Source organism: Plectropomus leopardus, chromosome 1 (genome assembly GCF_026936395.1).
Source record: "Plectropomus leopardus strain MGB_pleo_1.0 chromosome 1, ASM2693639v1, whole genome shotgun sequence".
Classification (NCBI taxonomy): domain Eukaryota; kingdom Metazoa; phylum Chordata; class Actinopteri; order Perciformes; family Serranidae; genus Plectropomus; species Plectropomus leopardus.
Window position 1 is genome coordinate 32292903 of NC_142176.1, and position 16725 is coordinate 32309627.

The following is a 16725-nucleotide window of genomic DNA, read 5'->3' on the forward strand; positions in this document are numbered from 1 at the left end:
TCTAGAAGCATTTAGTGGGGAATGTTTTATAAATCTGTGAAAACTCTGTATCCCAATGTGCATATGCATATTTAATGACTCAGTTAAGCAATGTCATGGTTGTGTTTTATTAATAAGATCAGGGAAACATTTGCAAACTGCGGTACTTTATGTGTTTAATGTCGTCTTATAGCTTGGTGCAGCCAACCATACCAAACAAAAGCAATATAAGCAAAGCAAAACAAAGAATTATCTGTGACTTAAATTAGGAGTGTCATATAGGAGTTTATATGACAGATAATGCCATCCATGTATATAGGATTGGACATATGGCATTCCATGAGTGCTGATGTACAGTATAACAAGACTAGAACATTGTATATGTGTATTGCTCTATGCACTGTATGTATCAAGACAGATGTAATTATCTTCAGCATTTGGCCTGCAGCATTTTGTCTACAACTCAGTTACAGCTGCACAGTGCAGCAGTACTCCCTCTCCTGTGCTGTTTCTCAACAATGGTTGTTCCAAATAGAATGAACAAAATGTGTTGTCGTCTGCCTTGGTCTTAAAGTTGGATCTTGCTTTGCTCTTGTTGACTTTGAGTGGGCAATATTCCACAGTATGGAAGATGGATAATAAGTGTGTCTGCTTTTTAGCCGGGCAGTTTCGAGACAACTCGGTGTGAAGCTGTCTTCATTAGGATCCCGTTAGACCTTGTTTCACCTGACTGACTGACAGACTGGCCGTGATGAGGCTCCATTAGACTGCTGCTCAACTCTCTATGGACTGCCCATTTACTGAAGGGCTCTCTTTCTCTCTTCCTCCACTTCTCTTTCTGTCTCCCTCTCTCTTGTGCTCTCTCTTGTTCTGTCTGACCAGGCTAACCCCAGGAGCCCCCTTAACCCACGGTGGTTGAGAGCCCAGTCAATCAGACGCAATGATGTTAAACTCCTCTCCAATGAATACCCTTCACCAATCATCAGAGGGATTGTCTGTCTGGTGGCTGATTAGGAGTTCATCTCAAGTAGGTTCATCTCAATTTACTGTCCGTCTGAAGAGTGGAGCTTGCTTTTCTGTCGCTCTGTCCTCAACGTGATTACTTTACCTTGGAGCAGACACACCTTTAATGAGATAATAGCAGGGCTTACAAACTTTTATACTGTCCCTTAACTTACAGGTATGTTTAAAATGGTTCACGATCATATGACAGCGATCATATGAAAATCCTGGCAAATGTTCCCTGAATGAGATTTGATTAGGCTTGCCTGAGAGGCTGTTTTTGATCATTTTTTTTTACCGTCACCATTAACTTGGGCTGGGGGATAGAAAACTTCTCAGGTTTAGTTTTCATTCAAAACACTGCTGAAACACAATTTTCTCTTTGAAGAACACACATACTTGTATTGTCTCCTTCTATATGTGCGCGACATGAAAAAAGGTAAGTCTTAATAATGCCTTAGTCAAAAACAAACCTTTTTAACTTTGACCAAGCACTTGAATAACAAAGATGAACATTGCATTTCTGCTCACAGAGACACACTTGCAAAGTGAGGTCCCTGTCAAGGTTGTGTCAGGACAGGTGGACAGGCTTTGAATTACTGTTTTCGGAATCCCTCCTTTGACACACTTTCAAGGAGAGATGAAAATGGCGTATACAGCATCGATCTCCATAATGCATTGCTCCCTGTTGCCAGAGGGAGGTGAATGGAGAAGACAGGTTGGACGGTAATCTCAGGAGTATCTTGGTGTAAAGAGGTTAGCGGGCAAAGGATTTGATCATGCTCGGCCATTTGGTTTAGCATTGAAGGATGTTGCATGCAGCAATGTCAGCCACTGAGTGCCCATCAAGTCAGACAAGTCAATAAGCCCCCATCACCTTTCATTGGTTGACTAGAGTGATGCGCTATTGGAGAGACCCAAACCACACTGACACCTTCCCCCTCCCCCTGTCTTCACCTGTCAAGTGATATATAGGAAGCAGGGAATCAGACTCTACTTATAGCACTCAACAGCCCAGCTAGCAGCACTCGCATCGACAGCCTTCAAAACTCTTCCACTCTAAAGTGTATTATCACTCACTCTGATGTGATTGCAAGCCTCTCCTGGGTGGTTTGTTGTGGTGTCTCTGCCAGATAGCTGCTGTGCTGGGTCCTCCTGTAGTCCTTCAGCTGTGAATTACCAGCAGGATGAAAGACACAGAGGATGCACATCTGGAATTTTTTATCAGCTGTAGCTTAATTTGGGTTGAGTGGTGAGAGCGTAATTTGTGAGGGAAAAAGTAAATTGATGTAACCTTGCTATGCAAAATGAGGGGACATGTTTTGGGTATTTTGTGGAATAATCTTACAAATTTGATTGTTTCTGTTGAATAACCAAGAAAGCGGTGACTTTCAGGAGTTTACAAAGGCTGTACTGGTGGGTAGTTCAGACAGTTGGCAGTACTTTTGAAGCTCGAAGTCTGTAGAGTAGAAATTGAAAGCTGTATCCATGCTCTCTGTATCTCTCTGGAATTACTTTTTTAACATTTCCTCCTCAGATCAGAGAACATGAAATATATGCTGAAGAAAAGAAATATGACCCCACTCTTTTTCTTTTCCTCAGTTGCACACTTTCTTTCTCTGTATCTCTCCCTCAGCTCTCATCTCTAAAATTCCCTACCCCTTTATTGCTCCTTTCCACTCCTACACTGTGCTTGCCTCATACTGCATGTGAGATAAAAGGTGAATTCTAGAAAACCCTCTCTCTCCCTGTCGGACTGCTCCCCTCTTTATACTCCTCTTGGTGCTTGGAGTGTGGAAGAGGTGGGGAAGAAGAGAGCTAGAGAGAGAAGAGAAGAACAAACAGCCGGCTGTGATAGTGAAAGCAGACGGTCAGACTCTGGCACCAGTACAGGCTTTATGCTTTGTTGTGTAGTTTGGGCGCTTTGGGACCGAGCTTGCAAGATACCGCTGGATACTCTCTTAACAGGCTTATACAAGACTCTGTTTTATGTGGGAATAAAAGCAGTGACTGTAAAATCCCATTTTAAGGACATCACAACATAAAGAGTGAATTATAGGGACGATGAACGGTCAGACAAACAACAACCGCTCTCTCTCTGTTTCTCATTTTTTTTCCTTCAATATCTATTATGTACTGTATATTATCAGCTTCCCAGACATTGTTTTTTTTTCTTTAATTTAAGAATATCATTAAATGACGCTAATATGGTGAGAAAATTGATTATTTGACAAAACCATAAATCAGTCTCATCATTTATTTTAAGAAGCAAGGCCTTAGATCATATGTGCTGTATACTATGCATCTATGAAGTACCCGTGCCCGTTTTTACTTTATTTCTGTTGACATATTTAAAGACTAATAATCTCCAATTTATTATAAACACACTGGATTTCTTTCACCTCTGACTTTCTCTCAATGTCAACACTGCACTTGTGTTTAGACTCACGATTTCAGTGTAGCTGATAATATTTCCTTTTTACTTAGATACTATAAAATAATACTCTTTATATCAAATCTGTATTAGTAGATGCTTTCTTGCTTTCACCTGAGAGAGCTGGGTGGGTACAGTACAGTTTACATCACGAAGAGTCAGATAAGGAAAAATAAAATCAGTGTATTTTTAAAGATAATTTATTTTGTATAGTTTTACTGGGATATTTATAAGGTGTATCAACTTTGAATCCAACAGTACCAGTAATTAGTTGCAGTGTTTGTAGTTTTATATTTACACATACTTCTGCATCAGCGAAAACGCTGCCTGGCTGGATGCTGCTACACACATGGTTGAGGTTTAGTTGGCTTCACTCTCAAAGGTTTGGTCTGGTACATCTTTCTGTGGGAGAACCATGCAGGGGTTAGGGCTTTAAAGCCATCTGATCAGGTGTGATTTGTTAAGATGTTACAGCTTAGATCTGGTGTGACCTAGGACCATGAAATATCTTTTCTGCCATGAGCTTTTCATCTCTCTACTACAACAAACAGAGTTTGATGTAAGAAAATTTACTGCTGTCTCTTAAACCTCAGTTCATTTGAACAGTCCTTTGTTGGGCAACAGTTTTCCAGATGTTTTCTCATTGCAGTTGGCCTTTGTAGCATTACTGTGCAAGATGTGATCATTGTGTCTTTCCTACAAACGGTCAGAATCCAGTGCTCATGAGTTCAACTATTTTTATAGTCTCCAGGCTTCCTCTGTAATTAATCAAATACTAATGAGTAAAGTGATTCAATGATAAAATACTTTTTCAATGTCCCTGTGCTCAACTTGTTGAATGCACATCCACTGCATTCAAGAGCAGGTTACAAGGAAAACATGGACTAGACTATTTCTAATGGTTGTAAGCCTAGAAAGTTGACCATTGTCCCAAACTGTGGTGCATGTGTAACTAGACCAGTCTTGCTCTGTGCAGGGGTGGGTTTATTTAAGGAGCATGATGCAAACACCAGAGGCACACATTGTGTTGCTATGTAATTCTGGTTTGTGACAGTCCCAGCACTGTGCCCCAGAGTCACAGGAGCATGTGCAGAGACGATTAAGACCTCTTATACAGACCCCATCTTGTGGTGAAAGACTCAACAACATTTACCTCCATACTCTCAAACCTCCCACCTCTCACACACTGCCATGTCAGGCCACTGTTTTGTTTTTTTTTTAAATTTTTTTTTACATCAAATTACATCCATGTAGAAATAGTATTAACACCACTGTCATTCATATTTTCTTTTGTCCCTCTGCTTGAGAAATTTAATTGGACATCCACTTTGCAAGTTCAAGTGGTAGTTACACTGCTATAGATGTTCAAAGTCACTCAGATATCAAAAATGTTTTTGAATCGGCTCATGTATTTCTAATGATGAATAATCGGTGTCATTGCAGTATATTGTCACTAAATTTTCTACAGAAAAAATTGAACACATGATGTTTCCACATCTACATTCTCAAATGTTTTTACTTCTAAAGCCTCTGGGAACCCAAACCACAAAAAATTTCATAAATATGTTATTTAGAATCTTACATGCATAATGAAAATTATAAAAAAAAAAAACAGTTTCCTAAAGCTGTGTTGATTTGGGCATGGTTATCCCCGATCCATATCACATAATATGGATGAAGCCAATCAAAAGTCAGGTGTGAGTTGATAATAATTTAACATTTTAAACTGAAAACCCTCAACACTCCATTCAGTATTGTAGATGTAACATTACCAGACGTGGTCATTTTATTCTGGCATGTCTTCATCTCATGTAATGTGTATGTGCAGCACACAGTGTTTGTGTATGTTACCTGGCTTTTCTAAGCGTTACAAAGATGGACACCAGTGAGTATGTGGCAATGGGAAAGCAATAAAATAATAAGAATAAGTTAATAATATAGCACTAGCATTAGCTAACCTTGAAGAGCCATCATTTATCATTGCATTCATGCAGCCTGTGCCGCATGTGCTAAGTTATGCTAACTGTATGCTAAAGTAATATTGATAACAAAGCATTTTGTAAACTCACCATTCAGTGACATTTTGAAAACTCACAATTTAGTGACAGAGTGAAATGTATTATTTTGACAATCTTCTGATTCTGAAAATTCAGAGGGTGCGTTCAGAAGTATTCATCCTAAGTGCCGTAGCTCACTCTAGCACAAATCGGACCATTTGTAAATTCGGACTGCTGTTGAAATGTACCGTTCGGTTATCCAGAGCACTGCACTCTGAGAGTGACAGAGCCCACTCTGGGCACTCTGTCTGGGGAGAGGGAGCAGTAAAGGGCTGAACAGAGTGAATGTGTAATGAATGTAACCGTTCGTTAATTCATGTAGAAATAGAACACTCCGTGGCTTCGAAAAACAGCTCTCTCATTTTAGTGTAGAGCATCAGATTGGATTTTCAGACCCACCCAGAGTCAGAGGGCTGGAACAGATAGGGCTGTACCACGACGACTCTGCCTTGCTCCATGGCTGTTGTGGAGACAAGAGACAGTTGACAAAAGTGAGATCCAAGGAGGCCTCAGTCAGTCGCAACATGATCTGCCATGCCACCACAATCTTGAGAAATCGTATTATCCTAAAAAGAGCTGTTTTTAGCTCGGTATTCTGATAGTTGGAAACATTTATTTGTAGGTTTTCTTTCCAGTTCCAAATATAAATTTTATAGGCAAATTTCTAAGAAATTCACAAAGTACATTCACGCTCACAAGGAGATAAACTCTTTTGGTTTTAATAACCTCATATCTTTCATTTTAGCAACTATACATTTTTAGCCCGACTCGAGATCTGCTTAATTAAAATAGCTAAATTGTCCTAACAGATTTTGTTATTGTGACACAATGAATTTGGCTCAGCACTAGTTGTTTTATATTAGTGCATTATTATTCAAATTAGAATCTTCTCTCTCAGATATACCTGGATGATGCTATCTCTCGCTATTTTTTATCAATAACTTTGCATCACCAAATCACATAGGGAAGTTCTGTGTCCAGTGCACTGACTGTCACAACCTGTGTTGTGATCCTGCATGTCAGAGGTTAAAAGGCACGATCAGGCACTTGATCTAAGCAAGCTTCCTGGCGGCCTTTTAGTACCTGTGTCTCCTCTGGGATCTCTATCCACATCAGTATTCAAGTCCACTACTTCAGCCCCTTCTCATTCCATCCACTCCTGGATTTATTTTCATACTATGGGGGTATGATAGCCACTTAATAATTCATATTTAGAGTGTATACCCATGCACTGAGAAATTCTGATTCATCCTCCTGAGTAGCTGCCCACCCTCTTGCATCATTTAAGCCTCCAAGTTCTAGCTGTGGCTTACTCGCTAAGTCTGCGCAATGCTCTTTGGAGTAGAGCTGTCAAATTTTTTAGCGTAAAGAGGAAGTTTGTGTGGGTGGACAGGATCGTCTGTTTTCTTTTAGTCAGCATGTTTCTTTTAAGAGCAACAAGAATCAGAGCAAACCCAGTCTGAGATCAACACATTACTGTCCCAAGACACTAGCAGGGCTTTTGACAATGGCATTTAGGCTGTGCCAAATCAGATCTGCAGCATTCATTTGCATTTCTTTTTCCAGTTTAAATGTACAGAGTAGTACCGAGTCGTGTCCAAGATGGATCATCTCCGGAGTCTGGTCATATCATGCCCGACTGCCTCCAAGTGGGTCGCGGTGACATCAGATGGGCTTTGTCATCATGCAGGCACGATTCAGCATCAACATTTAGTAAGGATTCCGCGATATGTTGGGTGGCACAGAATGGCACATATCCCCTTTGAAATTTGAAGGACTCTCTCATTTGGTCTTCAGTTACATTACAGCACAGATGTAAATCAGTAGCCTGGAAAGACCATCCTGATCACATGAGCGTAACAAACACAATGTTAATTGTTGTTTGGCCACTGATTGGCTGATGGAGGAGCAGATTCGAGAGGCTGCAAAGCCAGGGATCATGGCCATGCAGATTGGTGTTCACAATGCTTCAGACAACAAGGATGCTGTCAGCTGTTCAGCTGTTCGGAGGCATCTGGTTGCTAATTTAAAAAATGGTTAAATAACTTTATAGTGGCAAAGCCAGTGTATTGCCGAAACCTCATGGGGATTGTTGTCGATGAGGTACAGGTCACATATAAAGGGTAAATACATTGTATTTTTTGAACTGTCACTGTCTGACAACGCGTGTGTGGTAAAGGAGCAGACGCTATTGTTAACATCAGGATTGGCTGAAGGAGTTTGTCTCTCAAAGTGAGCGACTCCTGCCGACTGAAATTGTTTGGCTTGGCAGAAAGTCCCGATGTCCAGATTGAAACAGGGAGAGAAACAGAATGTTGAGCTCATCTAATGTGTGTGTATATGTATATATATATATATATATATAAACCCATTTAAGGTTAAAAATCAAATTTCAATTTAACACATACTTCACATAACTCTGCCGCCTTGTTTGATCACATTAGCAGGTTTTATTGCATTTTTGACAGATTTTATACATAACATGGACAGAAGAAAAACAAGTGTCTTTTGTTTATGGATAAATGTTAGAAATGCTAGCTACCATTATTATACTATAAAATATTTGATGTAACACTTCATTAAATTGCACACTACATTTTCCTATCCTGACTATTTCCTGACTAGAGATATAAATAGGACTAATATAAAAACAACATGCAATTTAAGTCAAGTCAGCCTTTCCATTGCTTGATTCTTTACTTCTTTACATGAGTAAACTCTGATCTTTGGAACTGGTACATTACATTCATAGTTTAAATGCTTAATTACCAAACCAGTATTACTTGCTTGCAATTCATTAAAAGAATAATGGGAAATAAATATTAATTGTTTAAATACAAAATCATAGAACATAACACTGCATACAAGCTATTGGTGCCAATCTAAAAACAAACATATTTATACAGCTGGAGGGCTGAGTTGACTGACTTGACTGACTTGACTTGACTGATCTATTGTTCTGAGATGGAGTGGAACAAAATGTGAGAACAAAGTGCATGCTTTGTAGTTGTATGATTGAAGCCAGTATTACCTGGCTGCTCACAGTGTTACATGTGGTGTCCAGATCAAAACACCAGGATAGTTTCAGATGTGTGAACATAGAAGCTTCACATAATTCATTCACAGACTGATTTGAAAACAGTGTTCTCTATCTTAAACATGTCATCATCTTAGTTTCCCAGGGGCTTTGTTTGTGCGTGTGTGCTCTGTTAGATGTTAGACAATGTATTTAGTGCATGGCCTTGTCAACAAGTTGACCAGTTAGCCTGTTTACGAGTAACAATTACATGCCTGTTAAATCACTGCATGAATAATCAAAACGGTGGCTTACAGAATGGCGGCACTGAATATACTGCAGGCTTACAGTAATTCTTTCTACATTGAGAGAGAGCCAGAAAGGGAGAGCTGTTTGGGCTCTGCTCTTTACACTATGTTCTTTTTCAAGCCCCACTTGTCAGAGAGAAAAAGACAAATATAGTTTATGACAAACCAAAATAAATGGGTGGGTTCAGAAATGCGCAGAACAACAAGCCACAGAGGAAGATGTGGCCTACGCAGGCCACATACAAACAGCCTGCCCCTGCCACGGAAATAGATGCTTACATGGGGAAAGAAAATAGTTGTGACACTGTCACAATAATTAGAGCTGGAAATGTTGTTAAGAGTGGTTGAATCCTCTCATACAAACCTACCTGATGTTGAACGTAGTCTTAACTGTGGCTGTCTTTGGGGGTTTGAATGTGGAAAAGTTTAATTCTATCATTTAGCTTTATAGATCAGCTGGTCATAGCTGTATGCGATCATGAGTTAAATATAGTTAGCAATGACACACAAGGCAAATTTACTGGAAGTGCTTTAGTGCAGAGCCACTTGACCTTTTTGCTGCACATTTTTAAGACTATAAGTCAAATATTGTGGATAAGTGTCATTCTGCCGTGCATGTTTTTCAGACCGGAAAAGATTTATATTAGGTATAAAGGCAAGGTAATTATATTAAAGGGATATTTAGTTTCTCAGTATTTTTCTTCACAATTTTCTGTATCACAGCTGATATAGGAATTGTTTTTATTTATTTATATTGCTGTAAATACTTTTGGACATGAGAAGTGACTGGATTTGGTAAGACAAGTTTAGTTCATAAAAACACATTTTATAGTAGCATACAATGCTACACCCAAAGTGACAATTATGCCTCGAATACATATTATGCTCACAACTTTGGGACATAAAAGTTTTCAGAGTCAGTTATTTTACTGCACAGCACAAATGCTCACATGCTGAGCTGTAGGTTTTACAGTTATAATCCGCCTGTATTAGTGCCTGTAGATGTGCACTCATCTCTATCAGCATCTTATAATCGCACTAGTCACAAATTCACAACCCTGCTGCCTAACCCGTAATCATCTTAAGTGATTTCCAAAAAAAAGTGGCAGATGAAGTGCTAGATCCCACAGAACTGGTGCCAGACCTGATAGTGTTTTCTAGTACCCCAACATGCCAACACTGGTGGTTACAGAGCAGCAATTAGCAGCCAGTGTTGATACACTGCTGCAATTTGTGATAACATGTGGAGGATATTCAAGCTCACAAAATGTTCCAAATTTTATACTTTGAACAGGTGACATATTGTCAACATTCAGTAAACATTAACATAGTTATAGTGGTCTAGTTATCTTTTACCTTATGCTAGTGAAGACATATTTACAGTACTGTTTTGGGCCATACATTTTTGAAAAATTGCATGTAGAAAGGGTCTGAAATTAGCACCCACCAAATGGGAGTAAATTGTTGGCAGTGGCTTGTAAAATTAAAGCAGCAACATCTGGGGCTGAAAAGTGAAGCTAAAAATGGCAGTTCTTTGAATTGCCACTTGAGCTCTGAAAGCCAGTCAGTCCTTAAAGACCCCCATGTTAAAAAGCCCAACTTTACAATAGAAATAAGCATATTTAAAGCCTGCTACAAAAAAACCCCAAACGAAAAAAAAAGACAAACAAACAAACAAAAACGGTTTTTGGCGTCTGTAGCTTTTCAGTTTCAACAATCATGACAACTGGGGGGGAGGGGGGGGGGGGGGATATTACTTACCTGTTCACATTTTATTAAGGCCTAAAGTTACACATAATTAATAGAAAGCCGCTTTCAGTGACAGGCTTTCTGCCAATAGTGTCCTCGGCTTCTCAGTCAGATCCACCCCGCACTCCTCTGAGGTGTCAGTATCTCCCCCAAATATGGTCACCTCTGGCTCTGAAAAACCAAGGTGGCGAGGGGCTCCACAAACTGGTGGTTGACATCAAGGTAGCTATATGTTTCAGGCCATGGTAAAATTGTCAGGCCATCCACAGCTTTGGTGGACAGAGAAAAGGCACAACATAAAGACACATCATAAATTCAATATGAAAGCAACACTATTGGCTGTAGGACTGTATTTGTTTTAAATGACAGTCGAAGTTCACAGAATTTGAACAAATAAACATCAATTCAAAAAATTTGCACTCACATACAATACACACATTGGTATCACCTTCACTACCTCATGTGTCAATTTCATCTGAAAAAAAAGTATGTAATAGAATAGTTGAGCAAAAGAGAGAGTAGCGATGATGACTGATGCGCTCAGAGCAGGCAGGCGTTGATGAGAGCAGAGAATAAATAAGCAGTTAAATTGTCAAGTGCTAATAAATGTACAGGGTAGGTTTCGCTTTGTCCATGTCAACATAGGCAAGTGCATTTATGCATGTACGTACATGTGTACAGTTATTCCCATCCCCCAAAAATAAGGCTTCTCTGAAAGCCATGGTGTAATTAAAACACTGGAATTCCCCAGCAGTGGAAAAAACACTCAAATCTTTTACTTTAGTAAAATTTGTATACCAAATGTAAATGTACTCATGTGCAAGTAAAAGTTCTGCATTTAAAATCTTACTCATGTTAAAGTACAAAAGAATTAGCATAAAAAATATTTAAGTACCAAAAGTGAAAGTATTCATTATGCAGAATGGCTTTTTTGAAAATAATATATATTATTGGATTATAATAGATTTCAAAAGCGGAAGATGAAACTTTTCAGATGAGGGGGAAATATTCTTGCCTGGCAGAGAAAAAAGTTATTTCAGACCCTGCATGTGGGCAGGAACCAGTGCAGTGTGGGTTTTACGATATTGGACAAATGTCTTCATGTATGTGCTGGTGCTCACTTAGCCCTGAGCTGTCAGCAGACTAGGACCATGACAACATTTTGAATGCATCATTGGTCATGATGACAGAACTCAAAAATAAGCCAACATAAAAAATAACCACAGAGGCGTAGCATGTGTATAAACTTGGAAATACACAGTTTTTTTTCTGTAGAACAATAAATATTAAAAAACATTTATTGCTGAAACAAACTTCCCATTTTACAAGCTTCCTCCATCCATAGTTATGGGTCTATACAGTAAAACAACACAGAGTCTGCTGTAAGAGGGGGAGCAGGAAGAGGAGAGGATTGGAGGTCTCCCAAGAGAGCGCTGCCCGGAGGAGGCACGATTAGGAGGTGAAGCAGTCAAACGCTCACACCAAATGTGCTGGCACGTCATGATAACCCCAGGCTGTTCTAGGGTAAGAGGACTGACAGGCAGACTCTCCTTATGGCTGACTTCAGCTGGATTGTTTATCATCTCCTATAGCCAGGCTTGTGACGAGCCCTCTACCCTCCTTCTGCTCATTTGGAGCCTGCACACATGCACAAGTCTGTGCACTGACACACAGCCATGCGATAAAACTCTCAATTGTAGTCACCAAAAAACGCACTGGATTTTACAGCATCTCTGTTGTGTGACTGCACATTGGCTTCATCCCTGATACATTTTCTTTTGGACAAAGATCTTGCTGGGGTCAATAGTTATTTATTGTTACAGTATACTTGATATACCAATAAAGAAAAAAAAATCCTTTAATCCTGAATTTACATTAGAATAAAAAGTACTTTCACAGGCTCTTCTACTCATATACTGTGTACTTGTATACATGTTACCTTAGCCTTGCCTTTAAACATAATTTTCCAGCTGTGGTGTCCTTTCCAAAAATGCTTTTACACATTGTTCCTCAGGCTGTATAGCACTATGGTGATCTGTTAAGGACTAAGAACAAAGGACTTTCATTTTACAAAGTCCCTTACTCTGGCTGTTGTACTTGCACACTGTAAATTTTGAATTGAAGACAAAATATTTCTTTTTGCGACCTGCTCAAATGGTAGTTTTTGCATTTTTAATAAAAAGTGACTGCCTTGGTGAACATATATTTAAATAGGTATGAAAATAGTACTCATATCTTCTCAAACACACGTTTTTGTTAAATCAAAAACAAAACATTTTCTTTCTCGTAATCAACTTTTTGAGGAACAGAAGTGCTCAAAACGTGTACCACAACATCACCATCAGATGTGTAATCAAGACAGAGTCATCGTACTTTGTTCATTTGTCTTTGTTTCAAATAAAGACATGCTTGCACACACACAGTTATGCACACGCAGCCTTGCTCAATGTGCTGTGAACAGACTCCAGGGAAATGGAAGAAGCACCTGGTTGCCTGCGGTGGTTATCTTTCATTTCATTCAGCAGCTTGTGTCAGCTGACAAGATGGCCGTCACTATGAAAACACCTTGGGTGTTACTGCTGCTGAATGGGTCTTTTGTTTTTGCATTCTTCTGTTGTGTGAACAGTGTTATGGTTTCCTTGGCTGATAATTACTGAAGCAACGTGGGCTTCTTTTGCAGGCTCACACAAACGCCTGCCGGGCCTATAACCTATATGTGTTTGTGTGTGTGTGTGTGTGTGTGTGTGTGTGTGTGTGTGTGTGTGTGTGTGTGTGTGTGAGTGTGCGTGTGTGTGTGTGTGTGTGTGTGTGTGTGTGTGTGTGTGTGTGTGTGTGTGAGAGTGCATGTTTGTGGAGACCTTGACTGTAATAGTACCTGACACATACTTTAGTACCTTTCAAGCACAAAGAGGCTATAATCTGCCAAAGTTTTTGACTCGGGAGAGGGAGAACAATCGTCTTGGCACAAATGGATAGGAGAAGGGTTTTGTTTTCCCAGAGATAATTTGAAGCAGGTCAAAAATGAGAGCATCATAATATGATTGCCAGGTGAATTGAATGAGGCCCATGGGCCGGGGGCCCTCTTTGTTTTTCCAGCAGCGGTGGCTGGGAGCGTTTGATGGATCCTAATTGAACACATATTTATTGTGCTAGGTTCAGCTGGAGTGTGACGGGTATGATGATGCCTCAATTAGAACCATTAACAGGATGATTGTGCTTGCCTTTCTGGAAAGTTTTTTTAGTGAATGAGGAGATTTTTTTTTTCCCCTGCCACTGTGATCCTGCTTTCAAAGCACAAGTGCCCGGCGGCCATCTGGGAAAATCGCCTCATGCTTTGACGAAAAGGATGATGGAGCCTTGATTCATCAGTTGTCGTGGAGACACAATGCAATAACAATCCTTTTAGGCTATGAAAGAAAAAATGCCAAGATGTGTGAAACAGCCAGGAGGGTGTGGAAACTGCCCTTTGAGATGTCTGTCCAAGAGCCAGCGACTGAACACAAAGTTATCTTTACTCCTGTCTTCAGGGCAAAATGTGAGCAGTCACGGGAGGCATGCTAGAGTGTCAGAGCCAGTGGAGAACTTATAGCTTGTTTAAGGCTTAGGAGAGTGTTGTGACCATAGAGGCCTGTGTAGCAGCTGATAGGTTTGAGTGTGTCTAACCCTGTGATCTGTGTGCTAACATTGGCCTACTGGGGTAAGATCAGTTCCTCAACTCTCTGCCTTTGTCCCCTGTGAAGGGAGGCTTACCCAAGGACCCCCTGTTTACTCTGGCCTGCACAATGGCAAAGTCTAAACTCCCTTTGTTGGGTGGATTTAGGCTAGATTTACTTCAATTTGATCTGGGAGGGCCCCTTTTCATCAGCCTGGAGGTCTAATGCCCTTAACTGGCTTAACCTGGCTCCCCCTGTGAGCGTAGGACCCTCATGCCCACAATCTCTTGCCTCTTTGCCACTCCTACTTATCCCCCGCTCTCAGCCTCGCCCTCAAGTCCCCTGAGAATCTACAGCACAACTGGGGTTTGACTGTGGCAGAGCATGCGGGGGCATGGTTAGTGACACCTGAAACTCATGTTTAACATGTCATAAGCATGCTAGGAATCAGCATAAAACATCAGCATGACACACATCCTGTGTCTAAACAATGTGTAAGGAACCAGCATCCTAGGAATAAACAGGTAGATTGTATGGCCGTATCCTTTTAGCACTTTGCTTCAAATATGGAAATGCTACAATGCAGCCTTGCAGAAAAGATCATCTTTTCTTTTCTTTAGTATTCCTGAAACTGTTTAGAGTTTAATATCCGCTGTAATGGCTTTGCTCATGAATAAAGATGAGATGTCGGTGTGTTCTTTTTACCCCAGGACTCAGTGGTCTCCTAGACAGGAGAGTGCTCTTTCTGTAAGTGGACGCTACTTTTTCAAAAAAACATGTTTTCAAGATACGGTTAGAAAGTGATAAAAGTATGTATTTTAGCATGCCTTTTATCACAACTGTCAAGCATCATCATGCACTCTGTGTGGGGCTGAAGTTCATCTGTGTTGTTTGCCCCTTACGCATTAATATCCACTTCACTCTCAACTTTATAATCTGAGTTTGCAGTAATCCAGATGGACTGTTTTTTTGGAACACGTAGAACTTCCTGTTGGCCTGAACTGGGCTCCCTGGTTGACAAATCAAACGGTGAACATGAGGAAAAAGCGCATCACCATGATATTGTCATTTTCCAGATATGCTGCCAGTCTTTAGTCTTCGTCTTTTGTCACAGCCAGAGGTAGGCTAACCACAAAATGGTCTCCCATTGTTGATATGTGCAATTTAAACCCTGCCTCCCAAATTCTGTATTCATGAGACGAAAAAATATTCTTTTCAAAAAGTTGTTTTGAATTGCAAATTTCCCCAAATCAGCACCTAACAGAACACAGTGGAGGAGAGTAAATGCAGGGACAGTATGGCGCTTATCCCCACCCCTGTAAGCTTCCCCACTCTGACACGCTGGCTGCCAGACTGTACTCTGACATATGTGCCCAAATTGTCATGGCATAATTATGTAACTTAGACCATCCAGATTATTCAAATGCCGCCTGAAAGTGTCATCTCCAGTGCCGGAGAGGCTCTTGAGACCTGTCACCTACTGAATTCGAAATGGTTAAATTTTGAGGATGGGTCTCTCGCTCTTGTTCCAGCTGCTCTCTTCTCTCTCTCCCCTCGAGCTTGGCCTAATCCAGAGGCACAGCGTCACTGCAGCATCAGTGTTACCTTTGATGGGCCCGGATTAAAGCAAATCTACATTCCTTTGGTGGATTTCAAACGCTGCCTGAACAATGATGCCAGCCAGAGGCGAGTTAATGAGGCCTGCAGTGGACTGGCAACGAGTGACTTTAAAATCAACCTGATTAGGGGCAGAGATATTATCTCTGCACCTCCCTCCTCCTTTTGCTCCTTTGCTCACACTGTGCGTGTCTGTCTCTCTCTCTTCCATCGTGTAACTTCACTTTTTGCCTCTTTACCCCTCTCTGTTTTCTCCTCAAGTCTCCTCATCTTCGCGCTCTCTTTCCCAACTCTGCTCCTCTTTCTCTCCTCTTTCTTCCTCTCTCCCCTTTACTCCTGCTCCCTAGTGAGTGAGGCCTGACTTAATTAGTGGGCTGGAGTGTGAATGTGCCTTTCACAGGGTGTTAATGAAAAGCTTTGCGCTTTCCCTTTCAGTGTATTAGTAACTGACTACCCCCACCCCCCACCCCCAACACACACACACACACACACACACTCACACACACACACACATGCACACACCCTCTTTGCCTGGCTCCTCTCCTCCTCCCTCTTCTCCTCCCTCCACTTCTCCTCAGCCCTCCTGACCGGAGGGAGGTGTTATTACAGGGGCTGTTGACTCTGCGGCTTTAGGTTTTGGGTCTCTGTTGTACTGAGCTGATAGCTTAATTAAACATGCAAATCGGATCTATCGAACACGTCTTAACAACCATTCTCTGTGTAGCTGTTATGTCGTGTCAGATGGTCTTTCTTTGTGTTTGAGCCTTTAAAAAAAAAAAAAATCTAATTATACGATACCAGCTCATGTGAACATGCTGTTTTAGCTCAAGGTGAATTAAATTTAACACATACCTGATTGATTTTGGTAAAACAGTATATGTACAGTAGTATCACACATCTAAATGCCTAC

General features: G+C 40.7%; 1 long non-coding RNA gene across 2 annotated transcripts in view; it reads left to right on the plus strand.

Moving 5' to 3' along the window:
* The window catches only part of LOC121937823 (uncharacterized), a 394787-nt gene that overhangs the window by 21344 nt on the left and 356718 nt on the right, over window positions 1-16725 (plus strand). For both annotated transcript variants that reach the window (XR_015777031.1, XR_015777030.1), the window contains exon 7: window positions 862-1006. This is a non-coding gene — a long non-coding RNA (uncharacterized LOC121937823). The remainder of the gene's footprint in view (window positions 1-861; window positions 1007-16725) is intronic.